Source organism: Passer montanus, unplaced genomic scaffold (genome assembly GCF_014805655.1).
Source record: "Passer montanus isolate IOZ18808 unplaced genomic scaffold, ASM1480565v1 scaffold81, whole genome shotgun sequence".
NCBI lineage: Eukaryota > Metazoa > Chordata > Aves > Passeriformes > Passeridae > Passer > Passer montanus.
This window is the reverse complement of record NW_024373368.1, coordinates 2,339,094-2,348,755: the sequence shown is the minus strand read 5'-3', so window position 1 is coordinate 2,348,755 and position 9,662 is coordinate 2,339,094.

Genomic DNA, 9,662 nt, shown 5'->3' with positions numbered 1-9,662 from the left:
TGATCTGATTTAGTAAATAATCCTATTAAATGAGCCAATAGATAAAAGTCTGATCTTGGCTGAGCTCTGGTGCGGCTCGGTGCATGTGCTCTGCTTGTGCTGCTCACCACATTCAGCTGCTAGTCCATGCAAAGCATCTCACTCCCTGCCCTGTGTAGGAATGCTTGGATCAGTGCTCTGTCGAGGCTTTTCTTCACTCACTAAGGTTGCATCTATTGTAATTGGTTAGAACATTTTTTGCTAAAGTACCTCTGGTAAGTTTACAAACCACTGTGCACTCTGCTTTCCAGAAATCAGAGAATGGTTGGGTTTGGAAGAGACCTTAGAATCCATCCAGTGCCACCCACTGCCATGGGCAGGGACACCTTCCACCCTCCACCTTCCACCTTCCACCTTCCACAATCCCAGGGTGCCCCAAGCCCCGTCCAACATGACCTTGGACACTTCCAGGGATCCAGGGGCAGCCTCAGCTGCTCTGGGCACCCTGTGCCAGGGCCTGCCCACCCTCATAGGGAGGATTTCTTCCCAATGTCCCATCTAACCCTGCCCTCTGGCAGTTTAAAGAACCCCATGGAAAGTGTCCCTATAGTGCAATTGTCTCCACAGTCCAAATCTTCAGCATCCTACTTCTGTCTTCCCCTCCAGCTGGATAAGCTAGGGCAGGCCTAGTTTTGGGCCATTTCTCATGCAGGTCTGTGCATAGCAGTGTGATGGGCAACCTCGTTTGGGAGCTTGGTTTTACTTCAGGAAGGGACTCTCTGTCCCCTCCTTTGGTTGTCTGAGCTGTCTCTGGCAGACGTCAGAGAGACTTGGCCATGTGGTGTAAGATTTTTTTTTATAGTCCTTGGTCACCAGCCTGGCATGGTTTGGTTTGGAAGAGTGACCAAATGTATGGACATCTCTGAGGCTGCCAGCTGAAAAAAGGAAATGGAACAGCTGGATTTTCTTTGGCCTTCTTCAAGCCAAACATGAACAGATTTGGGCTTGTGGAGGGATAAAGCAGCACATGCAGGTACAGTGGGATTACAAATCCTTTTCCTTGCACCAGAAGTCCTGGACAGTTGTGATTTGGGTGGCACATGACCAGTCCACCATTCTCACAGCAGCCAACAATCCAAACCCTTCAGAGGCACAAAAGCAACCCTTGCATGGGCTGTGCTGAGGGACAGCACATGTTTCACTGAGATCTTCCTGGTGTTCATTCTCTTTCTGGTTCCTGTGTAGTCTTGGCCAAATCACTTCAACCCCTCAGCCTGTTTTCCATTTGCAGAGAGGATTAGCAATACATTTCCTTTCCCTTTCTGCCTGTAGGCTCAAAAAAAAAAATTACTTATTTTGCATACAAATTCATGCATTTTGCATGCAGTCCCTGGTACAGTCAGACCTTATCTTACATGAGACATCTGATGTATCAGATTATAAATGATAAACACCCATAACCACAAGGACAAGTTTCCTTGAAGTCTGTGTGCATGCTGATGTGGGTAACAGGGCTGCTCAGTGCTTGCTGAAAGTTCATTTCTGCAGTCTCCAGTGGCTCCCAAATTATTTCCTCTCTCTCAGTGCTCCTGGCATGGGTATCAAGCACAAAAAATATGCAGCCTAAACTGAATAACCTGGTTTCTGCTGATTTCATGTGATCAAGAGATGCCACACTTGCAATTCAGGAGCAAATGAGAGAGACTGTTTTCCTTTGTAAGTGTGTTGTGAGCTTTATTGTTTGATATTAAAGCTGCGTTGTGCAAAGTAGCCCATAAATGGCTAATAAAATCAGTGTTTACAGCTTGTAAAGTGCATCAAGTCTCTACCCTGCCTTGCCTAGGGAGATTTATATTTGTGCTTGCTATCTGGGGTTTAAGAACTGCCCATGGTTTTTCTTTTTGGGTCCATTATAAATGATGCTGTGGCCATAATTTGTTTGGGTCCTGCTGAAGCATTGCCAAGAGGAGGAAGAGCAGCAGGAGGAGTAGCACTGCTCCTTCCTCAGCATCAGGGTGAGGAGTGGGGCACACCAGGCTGTGCCACATGGCATGGAAAGCTCCAGAACAAACTACCAAACTGCTGGGAAGCCCTGACAGTAAAAGGAGCTCATCATACTCCTGTGAGTGTGGGCAGCAGAAACACCAGTTTTATCCTTGGGTCTTGCCTTTGCCCCCATTTCCCTCAGTTCTGTATTCACTGATGTTACACAGATTTCTTCCTTTTTGATTTTCCTTTTTGATTTTACTATTCCTTTTTTTTTTCCTGCTTGATTTTGTTTTTTTCTTCTTCTTTGGATGGATTAAGGGAAAAAGGCTGAGCCTGCAGTCTGCTTTTTACCTGGTGGTTATACTGGAGCTGCATTTATCGGCATTAATCATATTTCATAACTGTGAACAATTCTAAATACAAAAATTGATAAACATGTATTTTTCATTTCTTCTGACCATTTCTTCTATCAGCATTAATCATATTTCATAACTGTGAACAATTCTAAATACAAAAATTGATAAATACGTGGGTCATTTCTTCTGACCAATGGTGCCTGTGAAACTCTTTTGTTTTCCTCTAACTTTGGAGAAAAGAGTTAACTGTGTAGGTAGCTGAGGTCTTGGACCTAGGAGTGCAAACTTCCAACAGCAAATCTGGCTCAAGTCTGGAGCTCAGGAGCTGTGAAACAGATCTGGTCAGATCTGCTCCTAGGAGGTCCTTCAGAGGAAGGAAACACAAGGAAGCTTTACTGCAGCAAAAAGTGGCTTGCTGACAAACTTGTCTCCAGATATGTGCAGATGAACAGCTTTTCTACTGGCCAAAAAAGCCCCACATGAAGATGTTCTGGAAGCAGAAATTAAATCCATCCCCATCCCTGAACTGCTCACCTACCAGGCAGTGCATTCCTGTCAGAGATCATGAGCACTGTCCCTGCTCCCAAATGTGCCCACAACCTCACTCTTGATGGCAGCCTGAGGTTGGGGGAGTCTTCATAGCTGAGGATCTTTTCTTTGTACTTACAGACACTTGTAATGATTAAAACTCTTCTATGTAAAAATTTCAAGCCCTTTTGCATTTTGACTTGGGGCTTTGATGGAAGCTTTTCCTGCTCTGGACACTTGGAGCTTTAAATCTCTCTGTTCTTGGTCTGAGACCTGTAGGAGCTCAGTGCAAGAAAAGTGATGGGGCAGAAACTGCCCTTGAGGTACTTTTGTAGCAGGAGAGTTTGAGCTAAATGCTGGGGTGTGACATTATACCCCAGATTGCTATGAGGCATATTGAATTTAGTATGTGAGGCTATCAGATATACCTGGAATTACTGCATGCTCTTTAATTACAGAATCTGCCTTAAGGTGTCTGTTTTCTTGGCTCTCTGGGATGTGTGCAGGTCTGAGCACACAGCTGAAGCACACATGCTGCCAGCTCATAACAGGTGACCCTGTCCACTGTCTTTGGCCTTATAACAGTTCATTACATTGTCCAGCATTTTTGAGCCAGAGTAAGTGAGATTTATGGGTTGCCTGGGGATAATCATTGAGAGAAGAAAGATCAATGATATGCAAGTCAGTGGAAAGAACAGCAAGTTACAATATCTGCCTTGTTAGAAGACATCAAACATCTTCATAAACTATTTAAAGATAGAAATTATCATTAACCTTTGCTGTAGCCAATTACATTCAGAGTGGTCAATGCCATTTAATATGAGTCAGGGTGACACCCCATTAGGGTGTGCAGGGACCTGGGGATGTCTTAGTTTATCTCCTGGAGGGAGGATTGGCTGTGGGAGAGATAAAGAAAACTGCCCCATGAGCAGCAGAGAACTGCCCCAGCTCTGACAGATGGGGATAGAACACACACCCCCATTTTAATTTAATACAGGATATCAGTGCTTTGAAGTCATTCTCACCCTGGGTCTGCCTTGGAGGGCACACTGGATGAGCAGACATGATGAGCACAATGTGTCCTTGCTCACCTCAGAAGAGCTCTCTGGCTTTGCTTGCAGCTGAACAGCAGCTGCATCACTTTGCATCCGCCTCAGACAAACAGCCATGGATCCCTTTTCTACTTCCTTTAGTTAATTATTACTATTTTTAATATTATGTGAAAGCATCCCATTTTTCCTGGTGGGGGGAATTCACAAGGTTGTTCCTTGCAGAGCCAGGAGAAGAACAGATTGTTCAGGCTTGTCTTGCTCCTTTGGAACCACCTTGATCAGCTGATGGTCCCATCCCTCTTTGAGACCCAGCTCTACAGCAATACATCCCTTGGCTGCTTTTCTTTAAACGCTGTAGTCATGCTGCTGCAATTTAAAGTGTGATCTGTTGTTGATAATCTCAACCCTGCCTCTTCTCCTGATGCTGAATCAATGACATTTTTTCTAAGCTGCCTACATCTGGTGTTTTACTGACGGCTGCATGTGGCCCTCTCACTTTAATTACTTCTGCTGGGTCTAGCACTATATGCTCTATAATGTTTCAGAGACTGTTTGCAATTAAAATAAAAAATAAGTGATACATTACAGGTTACAAGCCAGTCAGTCTCCTTGCAGCTTTATTCTCTGAGCTGTCCAAGTGGCTCAAAGCCCATGGAGTATTAGCAAAAACCTGGGACACAGGAATGACCAGGAGGATTCCTGTCTTTACAGGCTCCTGAAAGCATCATTTCCTGAACATTGCTTTATTTTTCCAGTTCCTTTGCTCTCGAAAGAAAATGTTAGCATACTTAACTTTTCATGCCCTGTTTTCCAGGGGACTCAATGTAATCAGTCTCCTTGCTGGGGAAGGGCTGTGTTTGTACCAAGTGAGCTCAGCTGATGGTTGGGGCACTTCACTTTTGTAGCTGCTTTAACAGCAGGTTGGGAGGGACTAATCAGATGCAGTTTTGAGTATTCTGGCTTCAGATCAACAAAATGCTTAAGCATGTGCTTAATTTTAAGCACTGCAATGGTTTTGCCCATGAAAAACAGGGACAAAATGTCACCCAGCCATCCTGCTGAGTAATCCTAACAATTATTTCTCATTCTTGTTTATTTCCCTCAGTGCTTCTTTGCCCCCACAAAATCTTTTAGGCATTCTAGAAGAGCAAGCACAGAAAAGCTGAAATGAAACAGCTCATGCAGGGAAGCACAAGCAATGTGGGGAATTTTCATTTAGCAATCCAAGCAGCAGATTTCTGTTATTATAAATACTGGCTGAATTCACTTGTGAAAATATACAACAGTTAATTTGCATGTAAAGTGACAAATTAAAATCTAAAATTCCCCATTTTGTTCCCTGAGTGGAATATAACATGACAAGCTTTGCAAAATGCCTGAGCTCTGCTCCAGTGGCACCCCCAGTCTGGTGGTGCTGCAGCCATCACATTGAACCTGAATGTGACAGAGCTTGGATCTGCACATGGAAACAACTCAACACAAATACTCAGAGGTGTTGGGAGCCTAAAACTCATTTCAGTCGGGTGATTTTTAGCACCTGGTCCCTAGAAACTGGGAACTGGGTTGAAGTACAGCCACTCTTTGCATGAAGATTGGAAAAGTGCCTTCTATCAGTAAGGGATACAAGATTTGTCAATCCCATGTGGTGTAAAACCACAGGAGTGGCTGCATTTTGTTTTGGCTGAAAGCAGAACCTGTCTGAGCAGGGGCTGGGTGTTCAAAGGACAGTGAAGCCCTCCCCAGCTTCACTGTCCAGTTTGCAGTAAGGAGGGAGTTAAACACATGCTGATCCATAGCTTTTGTCAACCCTGCAGCTTTTCCTGGTATCTTTTCCAGTTCCTTTATCTGATTTTGTGAATTGGAAGGGTCATAGTGGCACAGGGTGCTCAATAGAGGCATGAGTGGTGGTACCTGCATTTTGTGGTAGCTGAAGGAAGGCTGCTCATCAAAGAAACTCAGCAACTCATCCCTGCTTATGGTCCACTGTGTCTTGACATTTCCCTAGGAAGGACATCTCAGACTGGTCTGGAGAACTTTCCCTGGGAGAACTCTCCTTTTTGCCCTGGAGCCATCTCTCTTTTCTGCTGCCTCGTTTGGCCTCTGCTGCCTGGAGGCACCGTGCAGTGCCCCATCATTGCTGCAGCCCTCAGCTCCCTCTGTGGCAGGTTCAGGGCATGGAGAGGTGCCACTGCTCATTTGTTACCCTGGCAAACAGCAGCAGCCCTGCTGACACTTGCATCCGTGAGCACTTTCCTCTGTAGAAATTCACTTAATCTTTCCTGACACTCTTTTGGTGGTTAAAGACAAAAAGCACTAGCTTATTCTCATTCCCAGACACTGATGTAGAGACCTGGAGAATTCAAGTGTTGATGAACTCCTTTGTTTTAAATTATTGCAGTAGAATGTAACAGAGAGTAGTTTTAACAAGGCTAAATGAAACCTAAGTTTTCTGAGTGATGCTGATGTCTTTTCTTAAGGGACATCAGTGGCAGCTGCTTGCTGCCCTCCAAGGCCTGAACTGCTCACAGTGGCAGAAAACACAAGTGAGGTCTCTGCTGAACTAAAATCTGCCTTCTCTGGGCTGAGCTCCTTCTTCTGATCCCTGCCCCACTGAATCCAGTAGAAAATATTCCCATGACATGGGATGGGGTGTCCTGAATTTCCTCTAGAGCAGGAAGAGTTGAGAAACCTCTGCACTGCAGTGTTGGGACCACTGGTGACCAAAATCATGGACCAAAATCATGGACCAAAAGGAGGAGGGAGTAGCACCTGCCATCCCAAACACAGAACCACCAACACAGATATAACTGTGAACCAAATGCTCCTCCCTAGGACCGTAGGTTGTGCCACACTCCCACTGCAGCCATCTCAAAAAGAAAACCTGTTTTGGGTTTGGTTTGTTCTCTTTTATTCCTGCTCATAGCAAATGGCAGCCGAGGCATGGGCAGTGCTACAGGGAGAAGCCGTGAGCTGATGCTGAAGGAAGGATTCTGGATGTAGCACACTAACAGAACAGTGGTTAATAACATTCTGAAGAAAAGCAGATCTCTAATGCACAGTGTCCAGCATCCGAGAGATTTCCCAGAGCAGGCAGGTGGGAAGAGTAGCAGGGCTATAAGGGAGGGTGTTTGAGCTCCCCTTCTGCATGCAGGAGAATTCCTTAATTCAGTCTCGGAGAGGAATGTGGAGAGGTTTTTTCCCCAACCCTTCCCAAGCCTGTGCTGCAGTTTATCAGGAGATTCCTACAGGGGCTGTAGGAATCTCACAAGACATTTTAACCCCTGATTTTCCTCTGCTGTCCACTCAGCCCCTCATTCCCTGTCCTCCACAGGGTTTGCCCTGCTCCCACAGCAGTGCAGAAAACTGCCAGCCGCCAAAGACACAGCAGGGACATAAACTTTGCATACAGGGATGTGTGTTCATACAACACCCTGCTCTCATCCTCAGTGGTCACAGCTGTGACAGCCCTCCCAGCAGCACAGCTTCTGATCTGAGGAGAGGCACATGATGCTTCTGTAGGAGGAACCTAAAGGAAAGTTGTTAAAAACAAACACTAACCCCAATCTCTCCCCATCCAAAAGAGCAAGATCCTCAACGCCCCTGCTCTGGGGTGATTCACCTGGCTGTTCCCTCTCCAGGCTGAGCTCTCACTGCAGACACTGCCACAGACCTGGCACATCTCCCCCACACAGAGATTAATTAATGCTCATGATGCCTACTCAGTGAGAGATATCTAAAGCTCCAGGAAGAAGGATCTTTTGATGGCAATATCTATTCATAAACCCTTGGAGCAGAGCTGGAGGGAGGCTTCAGCAGAGCAGCCCAGAGGCACTGGGCTCTGCCAAGGGAGGAGAGGCAGCAGCTGACCCAGCTGTATCCAGCTGTTGTCCTGCTGGGCCACTATTTCTAAAATCACAGTTGGTGACTCAGATAAGCATCCTAGAGCTTTACCTCTGCTGAAGGATTTCTCCTGCGTGAAGAAGGAGCCCAGGTTTTCTCTGCACTACAAAACATTGTTTTTCTGGTAGAGCAAGCATGTGTTTGTTTAACAAGTACATTGGTGTTCTGCAAGGGAGAGGGCAAGTGAGGAAGGTGTGTAGGTAAAAAAGAGTAAGTGGCAGTCACTCTACTGCCAACCAACCTGTATAGCACTGCTATTTCAGCCTTTGTTCAAAGAGGAATGATTATCCAGCACACCCTTTAGTTCTCAGGCAAGAGGGAGAGCCTGGATTCAACCTCACAACAATCTCTCTGCACCAAGGGGTTACAAAAGTACTCAGGGTGTGCCAAAGCAGAGTCTCAGGCTGCCAAAACCCTGCTGGGCTCTGTGGGGCCCTGGTGCATCCCTGAAGAGGCTGTGAGGTGCCAGGCAGGACCTGGATCCTGGCCTGGCTGTGGCACAAACTGCAGGGGTTCCTGGTGGTCCCCACGTGCCTGGCTGCAGCCCCACTGGAATTAGTGATGACAGAAAGCACTGCCGTGGTGTGTGAGGTATTAGTAACCTCCAGCAGCATGTGTGTAGCTGATAGAAAAGGCCAGGATAAAGCTGTGTTAATCAGGGATATTCAGAGAGCTAACACATCCCTGCTAGCGTGGGAGGGGATGTTGGATGTGTTACCCTCTGAGGTTGGTGGAATAGCAGCAGTAGCAACCTGCTGCTCCTGCTTTGCTGAAAGGCTGTGGATTTAATTTCTGCTTCTAAGCAGTGCTATTTGCAAATCCATGGAGGGTACAGAGCAGATTTCTAGGACATGGACTTGTATATATTCATCCTTTTCATCCCACACTCCTGACCTTGGGGTATAATGTATGCTTGTGTACCTTTGTAGAGTGCCCTTTGCTAGACAAGGAAGGCAAGAAGATGAGCCAAAGGTTGTGCTACTGATCTGGATTTGGGGAGACATGGGTTTAATTCCCCATCCTTATGCAGTCTCCTTGTGACAAAATCTCGCATAATAAAAACCTTCAGGAGGTGAGGTTCAGCAAGAATGACACAGAAACTGCAAAAGAAAAAAAAGCATTTGTTAAAAGGTGGAAAACATCCTAAGGCCCGTGGTTCTTAACTGTCAAGTATTGTGTCTTGCCTAGAGGTCTGAGACCTTGTGTGTGTGTGCTCTGTTCAGCTGCAAACAGTCAGAATAATGAAGATGGACATTTTTGGCTCTTTGGATCAAATAGTGATGGTTGTGACTGCAAATTAATAGAAGAGGGGGAAAGTAAGAGCATAAAAGGCAGATTTTCAAGCACTGGCTGCCAGAATCTCTTCACAGGGCAAAGGTGGGTCAGGCAGGGCAGCTGCCTGATAAATCCTCCTGGGATGTCTCTGTTTCCATCCTGTTACAGAAGAGTTCACATGATGGCTGCAGCCAGGGAATGTGGGAATGCCGGGCAGACAAGTCCTGGTGATTAATTTATTTATTTATTTTCCCAAACTCCAGAGACTCTTTAAAAGACTTTCCTAATGTGGCTGTAATAATTTCTACCTGCAGACAGCTCTGACTTAATTTTCAAGGATGATCTCCACTTTAGAGGTGGCAGAAGGATTATTTTAAATGGCACATGTAGGGAACAGATTAAATATATTTGTTGTAAGTCCAGTGCAGCAGCCAGCACAGATGAGATGTCCTGGACTCTTTCTGTCTATCTCTGAGAGGAACCAAGGCTGAGAGTCAAGGAGTCTGAAGTTATTGTTTGGGGAAGAGCAACATTACATGCACAGCAGAAATCACCCACTTCAGTTCCTCAACTCCATGCTCTG